The following is a 9,595-nucleotide window of genomic DNA, read 5'->3' as shown; positions in this document are numbered from 1 at the left end:
TATCTATCTATCTATCTATCTATCTATCTATCTATCTATCTATCTATCTATCTTTAACCTATTGTCTAGTCTGTTATCTATTTACTCAAGACAGGGCTTCACGATTCAAGTCAGAGCGGTTTGTACCTTGCTTTGTAGTCCGTACAGTCCTTGTACTCATGACCCCACAGCCTGAGTTTCTCGAAGACTCTGTGAGCAAACAAGTCCCCTCTCAGGCACATTTTACTTCATGGGTGAACTGTCATTGTACCGTCTTAATACTTAAAGTTAGTTGTTGTTTTTTTTTTTAATTTTTAAAGACTTAGTCTATAATAAAGGCAAACTTTTAATGAGTTCATAAGCATCAGGGTTGTACTTTCATAAGGATGAAAGTCAATTTAATGAATTATTTGGAATATTAGATTTTTATAGTGAAAACTAATGAAATAAAATGAGTTGTAAGGTTTCATTCACTGCTGGAATCTCTGAGGCATTAAGTCTGACTATTGGGTTTTTAAACATTAGACACAGGACTATAAATTATATTTCTTTCATAGTTCCATGTGATTTATATCTGTGTAGTTGGAAAAATAATTTTTTTCCTGCCAGAAAAGGAGAAATTTAGGGCTTTTTCAATAAAGGCAAAAAGAAAATCATAAACAATATAAAAGGTAAATGCTTTACTCTAGCAAAGGGCACAAAATTGCTTTCAATGAATTTGACTTTTGGTTTTGTAAAGTTTGCTTTTTACGATGTGTGGCTAATATGGCGATTATGCGGCTAAAAGCATTATCTTCACTTCATTATGTAGACATCCAAGGCCGGTGCACTCGACTTCCCAAGGCATGTTCCAGGGCCCTTTCTCACTGTGTACTTCCTCCTGTGACTCTAAATAAGGCTCCAACTGACTTACATGAGTACAAAAATTGAGCAATTAAATAAGATTATTGCTTTGTGAGGGAACCATGAAAAAAAAAAAAAAAAACCTCTAGCAGTTTAGACCACCAAGGAACACTAATAAATTTAAGGAAATATGAGGTTCCCTTCATGTGACCTCTCTTGAAAAGTTATATAATAGATTGCTGGAACTTCAAGGTCACATAAAAATTATAGCACTTTAAAAATTTTTTCTGAGTTAGGGCTTGAACAAATATGATTTATGTGTCAATTAAGCTTGCAATTTACCAAAGTAGCAAAATCAAATTGTTTGGTTCTTTGATATTATTATGAAGCACCATTTTAGAAAACAATTAAAATGCTGAGTTCTAGAGAGAGCAGCTGACCAAAAGACAATCATGCTTTTTTCATATAGAATCACTTTTACTGCAAAAAATCAGTTATAATCAATAATGAGAAAAAAAAAACACTTGTTGTGTCTTATATCTAAACTGAGAAAAAATAGTTAATATTTTATATCTTATGTTATTTGTATTAATTCTTTTTTATGGCTTTTTTTGGAGATACAATCTCTCTGTGTAACCCAGGCTAAACTCAAACTTGGGCTCCTCTTCCTGCTTTAGCTGTACACACACCAATGCTAACTTAGTATTTATGTATCTATACTAATTCCACATAAAGCAATAATGAGTATTCGTGAATAAATGCATCGTTGATGTAAGGATGGGGCTGGTATGTATTTAATTTGGATAAAGTCTAGGTAAAGATTGTAAAACCAGAATAAGAGTCATTAAGAAAGACTATAGGGAGGGATTGGATGTCTATTATTATTATTATTATTATTATTATTATTATTATTATTATTTGTGTGGGGAGAAAAAGGGAGACAGGTGGGAACACGCAGGTCACACTGTGCATGTGGAGGTCAGAGGGCAACTTTGTGAAATTGGTTCTGTCCGTTTTCATCTTTACATGGGTTCCAGGGAGTAAACTTGGGTCACCTGGCTTTTGTAGCAAGCTCGTCTACAGCTTGAGCTATCTTGTAAACCTCTTTGATTTAATAAGTTCTTAAAAGAAATAATGTGAGGAGTACAGAATCTTTACTCAAAGTAGAAGAAGAAGAACAACAAGAAGCAGGAGGCGAAAGAGAAGGAGAAGGAGGAAAAAACAGTTATGTACCTTTTCCATGGAGTTCTGCCAGTTTTCAATAGCAAAAGGGCTGTTTCCTATAGTTTCTCAACAGAAACTTTACTTTGGATTACTAGGGACAATATAACGTGGAACCAAAGGACCAATTTGCAGAAATTTCTGATGTTTAAATCACATGAGACTGTGCTCTCAATTAACTGGGGGAAGAATTAGTGAAATAACAATGATTTCACACATCAGGCAATCTGGTCAAAACTGAGGGAAATGGATGCTACCCCTTCAATTCCCAGAATCCCAAGGGAATTGTACAAAGACAGTATCCACTCTTTCCACACCTATGGCCTCATTTATCCTCTTCATCCTTGACATGCCCGGGAGTCCAGCCCTTCCCTAAGTCATCAGCATGATAAGGTAAGCCAGTTAATTCTGCAGTCTAGGACACCAAACTTCTAGTCATTCATGTTGCCACACTGAAGAATACTAACTCGGAGTTCAGACACCAATGTCTACTGTAGGTTTCCCACTTAAGAGCCTTTGATTCGGGGGGGGGGGAAATCTTAGAAGCCCTGTGTTTGCAGCATACAAACGAGAGCCTTTCCTACCCTGTGGGCCACTGTGAAGTAGTTAACAGAAGGACCAAGGAACAGCTTTGACACATTCCTAGCGCTCAGTTCAAGTCTATATTATTCTTCTACGCTGTGGCCTGGGCTAGTATGTTCTACTTGGGAAGCCATATTTTAATGACATATGGTCACAAATAAATTAGTAGTTAACATTTAGAGAGAAGTCTAAAAGAAAAGTATAGGGTGCTATAGGAAAGAGTATTGGAGTTGGGATTCAACTTAGCCTAAGGGCTTAGAGAAGCTCTGTCTGGACTGCATTCACCTGAGACTCTGAGGTGAGGAAGGATAGCCTCTCAGGCACCTCATGGAACTGGATTAATAAACAGTCCTACGCATCTGGGAACCATGAACCCTAACAATTCTTTGGAAGGAGAGGAATGAAAAAGAAGGCACAAAAGCAGGTGTATTCTCTCATTCTCGCTCTTGTGTTGCGGTGAATCTTAGGGCTTGGAGGTGTGAACACAGTGGAAAGAATCGAGTTCCAGCAGAAGTTTCCCAGCTTAACCTGGTTCGCAGGGTTTGACTGTGGGCAATAACTGTCCCAGAAGCTTTTTTCCCTAATGCATAGGCATTATTTCTTCTTTTCACAAGGCACCAGCCCCTCCCAAAGAACACAGAAAACAGAAGTAGAAGCTTCTAATTGGCTCACTGTCAGTGTTAGCCAACCAGTGTTCTCACTCTGGTATGGGAAGGGTTTGTCTGCGACTGTGACATTGGGCAACGGGAGGGCTACCCTTAACTACATACAGGATTGAAAGTTCATGATTGTGAATAATGGCATTCATCACTGAATTATCCTGTCAGTGCTATGGCCACAAACAATGCAAGAGTGACAGAGGAAGTTATCTTGTTTCTATTTAACATTGGCAATCTTTCCCTTACCACCATAAAAAGGGAGGGAGCCACAGACACATGTAGGAATTCTTGAGGGACTTCAAATATAGTATGAAATATTATTTTGAGTGACATTGTACATCATTTTAGAATGGTCTGTAAGCAGTAAAGTGGCTTGAGATAGAATTGTCCTAATTAATTCTGGCAAAACTATATCCATTGCTATGGAGGTGCCTAAAAGATGAAGCTGTTTTCTTTGAATCAAGAAATTTTCCAATATAATCTAAATGGAGGTACAAAACCAAAACCAAAACCAAGAAACCCCATCATGGCAAGAGGAGAGGGCAACTTGTTTTTGGTTGTGTGAGTTTTTACTCTGCTAGGCCATATTTGATAGTTGTGGGGTGGGGAAATTGCTCCACCCTTCACACAGATTTGCCAAAATGATGATCATTTTATTCTACCTCCATAAAATAAAATAAAATAAAATAAAATAAAATAAAATAAAATAAAATAAAATAAAATAAAATAAAATAAAATAAAATAAAATAAAATAAAATAAAAAAACAAATGCAACTTTTGACTCATATCATCTACGAAAGAAGACAGAATATTTTCTCAGATAATATAAAAGGTTTCACCAAATGGTTCTAGTCTCTTTTTCCAACCTCAACTTTGGGTAATTGTGGGGATCAGGAATTGAGGAGAAGGGAGGGGTGAGTGTTGACGGAGCCCATGCAGAATCTCAAGAATCAAACTCTGAAGACCAAACTCAAAGGTGCGGCTCTAACTTTACTGTCCAGTGTAACAGCCTTTAGATGACTGAAAGGCCAGTCAGACCATCCCAAGCTAGCTTCAAGCACCAGTAACGATCACTCAGGTTAGTGGACTATCAGGAAATGTGGGAGATGGGGGGAAGTTCATCTTAGGAGACTTGTGTAAAGAAGGGGGAAGCAGTCACTGCCCTAGCCTTGTAATAATTTTGAGACATATCTCGTGTGCTAGGAGTCCCTAGAGGATCACCACTGTGCGCAGTGGATCAGGCCTTTTGAGGAGTCTTAGGAGTCGCTTCACTTGCCATTTTGTGTGGGCCTCCAAAAGGCTTTCCTGGACATTCCCCACAGATAATTTTACCTCAGGTTTACGTGTTTCCAGCTGGAGTCAATTTGAAACCCAGTGAGCTTTAATACTGGTGCCTTTCGGGTAGTTTTTCCTGGTGAGTGGAGGAAGGCCTCTCATCTTGGTGGTAGTTTCTCTGGAAGAAGTTCCTGGTATTACAAGGTCCGGCTCCTACCTCCCTGCTAAGTCTAGACGTAAGAGTTCTGTGTATCTTTTTTCTTCTTTCTAGCATTTTCCATTCCTAGGACACCACTCAACTCTCATCATGTTGTGTTAATTATGCCAACCAGCCTCCCTTCCACATAAAGACAGACTCTTGAGTGGAAACCACATTTTAATATTCTTTCACTGTACCCTCAAGACTTAGAAACTGAACACTGTCACCTCTGAGCATCCAAACATTAACTGCACGAATGAATAAAAGGCAATAAAACCTATAATTCTATCTTAGGTGTACATATATTTTAACTCCACTTTTACTGCTCTTTTAAAATATAGTCAGGCCAAATAAATCATTTAAAGAGATTTATCAATTGGACAATGTCATTAACAGTCTTACCCAGCTGTAACCTTGTGGACTACAGCAATGCCCGGCATGGCAAGATGTGCCAGTGGGCACAGTAGTGGCATAGATGTTATGGGAGTCAACCAACTGCTTGATGTAAGGCCTGCTGCTCTGCAGGAAGAAACACACTCCCAGTGCTGCAAGTGTGACAAGGAACCATAGTTAGGGAGCTCATGGCCTCAGGGGTGAGGGTGAACCTAAAGCTGGCATTCTGCTAAAGGGATGGAATATCAAACTGCCCTCTAAATGTGTTTCTCTCCGCCCATAGTGCAGCTCTCAGGCCTCACAGAGAAGTTTCTTTGTGTAGTGGATGGTGGTAAATGAAGAGCTCACAGATGGTCAAAGTGCAGAGAACAGGTTTCAGTGGAATGCTCGGCCATAAATGGGACATCTCCTACCTTCTCTAAGGATCAGAAACTCTCCAGGAAAGAAAGGGCAGAAAGATGGGAATTGCTAAGTCAAGGAGGACTGGAGTGAAACAGCATCTTCTAGACATGACGGCACGTCTGTGCTTGTGAGCTCACACAGCAGCTCTGTTTGCTGCACATGACAAACCAGGCAACTTTCTCAAAGGGAGTGGGAGGAGGTTCATGAGTCCCCACTCCCAACCGAGGCACCACAATTGCTCCTGAGAGACAGTAAGTTCTCTTTAAGGATGTGGCTCCTGGCGGGTGATAGGCTTTCCTAGATGTCCCACATACAGGAATATATGAGCAGCATAAATTGGAGTTGAAGAGTCATTAAAAAAGATACAAAGTTGGGGGTGGTAGGAAAGTGGTGGTAGGAATCTGGGAGGAATTGCAGTAAATATGATTAAAACACAGTGTGTGAGATTCTTAAAGAATTCCTGAAAGCAACCCAACAAAAGAATCCATCTAGAAAAAACACTGGAGTAAGTTAGTGAAAGCACAATGCCAACAACTCCCACAGGCTGCAGGTTGAAGCAGCATATGTTTAAAACATGAACTAAACCCTTGTGAAATGCCTTTCTCTGACAAGGAATAGCGGTGACCAAAACTGTTAGTGGAAGATAGACTTTTTAGAGAAATGTGAATGGTTCAGATGAAAACTAACAGTCATTCCCCATTCTGAAATTTATAAAATTTTGTTTGGCCTCAATGATCAAAGAATAAAGAGACCGAATGTGGTAGAGAACCTCCAGAAACACTCTCGGGCAGAAATGTCTCTAGAAGACCCCAAGTAAAGCACTAAAGGGTGCCGCCGGCTAATTTATTTTTCTTTGTAATTACTGGTCTAGTGCTTTAGAGCAAAACACTAATAAAGTAAGTCATCATTATGACGCCATCGGCAGTTTCCTTAGAAATAAACCAGCAAGTACAAAAAATATTTATAATGCACGACATCATCTATATGCCTTTCCATTGCTCAACCTTGGATTACACTTACTGAGGTTTCCTGTTTGTTAGAAGGAACAGCTTTGGTGTGAAATCAAACACATTACTAACAGCCCTGGGAAATCTAGCTGCCAAGAGCACGTGCACAGGTGGGTTATTCACAGTGGACAGAGGTATTCATGCAGCTCAACCCAGAAATTTATGAAAGTTTTTTTCCCTCCAACATTTGCAGCTCAAATTCTTGTGAAGGTCTATACCTGTCAGTGGAACCAGTTGTGTATGTAAAACAAGCTTGAAGTGCCCACTGATAGGACACAGATCATGGATGGAGAAATGGGCAAGCCGCTGACGTATTCTTGATGCTTCCACTTTACAGCCACAGATTCACCGCACCAGCAACAGGAATATAGGCGCGATCATAGACATAGGGGAATTGAGTTTTGCGTGTGTGTTTTCAATCCCTGCATTCCAGCATAGTTTTCACATGATCAGTTGATGAAGTTTGTAATTGTTTCATCTGACAGGGCTCACTAGCATCTATAAGTTTCCACAGTTTCTGAGAAATTTAATGACCTCTTCATGGTGAGTCTTTTGAAGTATGAAAACCAACAAAGTGAGGAACAAAGGAGCCATCAATTTCTCCTCGTCCACGTCTAAGGTGGTATAATCGGCAGAAATGGCGAACTGTGTTCATTCGGGACGGGAACAACCTTATCTGCACACGTGAGACTTCTTCCCAGACTTGAATGAAACAAACAACAAAAGAAAAGCCCAAACCAATTAATTCTGTAGAAGGCCACCCTGTCAAACCAGTATGGAGCTGGGGGCCTTTTTCTATTGAGCTACAGTCACTTCCTGAACAATTCATATCTCCACTCAAGGCCAAATCAAGCCTAGCCTTTTTTTCTACCTCAGCAATGAGCTTTTTGTTCAAAGATCAATCCACCACTTTGGGAACGGAGGCTGCTGGGTTAGGGACGCTGTGGTTTGTGCCTCGCCTGTCCTCACTTATGCAAGGTTCCTAGAAGACGGCAGCCCCGGAGACGGTGCTGACCCTGGAGTGAACTGTTTTCGGACGCGTTCAGAGGCTGGATGCCGCACGGCTGTCGGCTGGATCCTTTCTTTCGATTGCCATCAGACAGACAATAGTTTAATCTTGGTTTCTCCAGTTAATATAATTTATGCACTATTGGGCTGGGTTGGTTATATTGAGATAATAGGATCATGGCAAGGATTAAATTTAGAGAAGCTGAAGGGTTAAACATTCTGGTTTAGCATATCAGTACACACATACACACACTCACACATTCATGTACTCACACACACAGACATATAAACACATACATTCACACAGTCACACACATATTACACACAGACACACACAGTCACATATACACACATGCTCACACAGAGACTCACATATTACACACAGACACACACACTCACAATGACATACAAAGGCACACAGACACAGATCTACACACTCATAGAAACATACAAAGCCACACAGACACAGACACACACAGAGACAGTAAAGCCTCAGATTGGCCTCTGGCAGTGCTGTGATGGCATAGGCCAGCAGCAAAAGTTATCCAGTGCTTTCCCACAGATATTAGGTCAAACAAGCATTAGCGTTGCTCGTGCGAGGAGATCCAGACAATCTGCTTGAGCAAATTCACGTAGAACCAGAGAACTGGAAGCTGGTGCCTCCTGCTTTTCCACAGATGCTCAGGGATGTGCACTAACTTGTCTTGGATTATCCTTGATGGGGCTGGGGTGTCCTCCAGGAGGTTAGTTTGGGGTGTCGGAGAGCGGCATTGGAAGGGGCCCTCCACACATGAGTTGCTGGCTAGGCCAGGTGTCTAACCTTCCGGCCTCTCGAGGCCGCACTGCAGGAACTGAATGCTAAGCCAAGGAGTGTTCACCCAGTGGCCTACAGGCTGCAAGAGCGTATATACAGTTATTTTGTCTGACACACAACATGATGAGCTATCCTGGGCTCAGGCGGAGGGACGACTGCAGGATGGATTTACCAAGCTGTAACTCAGACTTTGAAGTTTTAAAGAAATTATATTTATTTTTTTCTTTCCCATATGGGGATCAAACTCAGGTTGTCAGACTTGGTGGCAAGCATCTTTACTGAGTGAGCCATCTTGCTGGACCTGTATATGGTCTTTTGGTTTAGGACCAGAAGCTACTCTGCCTATCAAGTGGCCGTCCTTTTCCAGCCCAGCGCAGCTCTTCTTGGGAAATGACGTTTATTGTGATATGGCTTCTTGTCAGGGTACAGGCTATCTTAGAAATTGTCCCACATGTGTCTGCAGTCTCTGAAAGCTATGCAGCAAAGCCTAAGCACCATCACCTGCATTATGAAAGTGAAGTCAACGAGATACAGGCAACTGTCACCGGTGCACAAAGTGACAAGGCTGTTGCATATTACCCAAAATATAAAATCGTTTGCTCAGAAGACTTGGTAAGTCACTTTAGAAAATCTGTCAGGGTCCCAAAGAGAGAAAAGCACTACCTTGAACAACAGCAATCTGGGACAAAGTACAAGCCAAGCATCCTTCAGCACTTACACATTCGTGCACGGGCTCCAAGCCTTCTTGTCCCTGAGCGTTGAGCTCAGATCATTCCTGAAGCCTGGCAAGGATGCATGCTATTTTGCTGGGGAGATTCTGGCTGGTTGGGACTGGTAAAAGGATCTCCCTCTTAGTTTGTGCCCTGACTCTCTGCATAGTCATTTATTCCTCAGATGGCATTTTAATAGTTTATACTGTCTGTAATTTGATAGTCCAGTTGTTACTGTTGGGTACAGTTTAATTTAAATAATCACAAAGCAAATGCCCACTCAATCATTACTTTAGGAGTGTTTTTATTTCCTTTTTATTTTCAAAATTTCTAACACAGTTTATCTTTCTATTCCAATTCCAATGCATCATTAATTTCTGAGCCTTCCTTAATCTCTTTCCGTGGCCGCCTCTCCTCTCCCCTCCTCTCCTCTCCTCCCCTCCCCCCCCCCCTCCTCAACCCGAAAGAGATCGGAAGAGCGTCGCGTAGGGAAGGGGTGAGGT

The 9,595-nt window shown here is 41.1% G+C and overlaps 1 protein-coding gene across 2 annotated transcripts in view; it reads right to left on the bottom strand.

Annotated features, from left to right (window-relative positions):
• The window catches only part of Hhip (hedgehog interacting protein), a 98,294-nt gene that overhangs the window by 44,893 nt on the left and 43,806 nt on the right, over window positions 1-9,595 (bottom strand). The gene's annotated exons all lie outside the window — the stretch shown is intronic.

Source organism: Psammomys obesus, unplaced genomic scaffold (assembly GCF_907164565.1).
Source record: "Psammomys obesus unplaced genomic scaffold, mPsaObe1.curated_primary_1811, whole genome shotgun sequence".
Taxonomy (NCBI): domain Eukaryota; kingdom Metazoa; phylum Chordata; class Mammalia; order Rodentia; family Muridae; genus Psammomys; species Psammomys obesus.
This window is presented reverse-complemented; position numbering and strand designations above follow the sequence as displayed.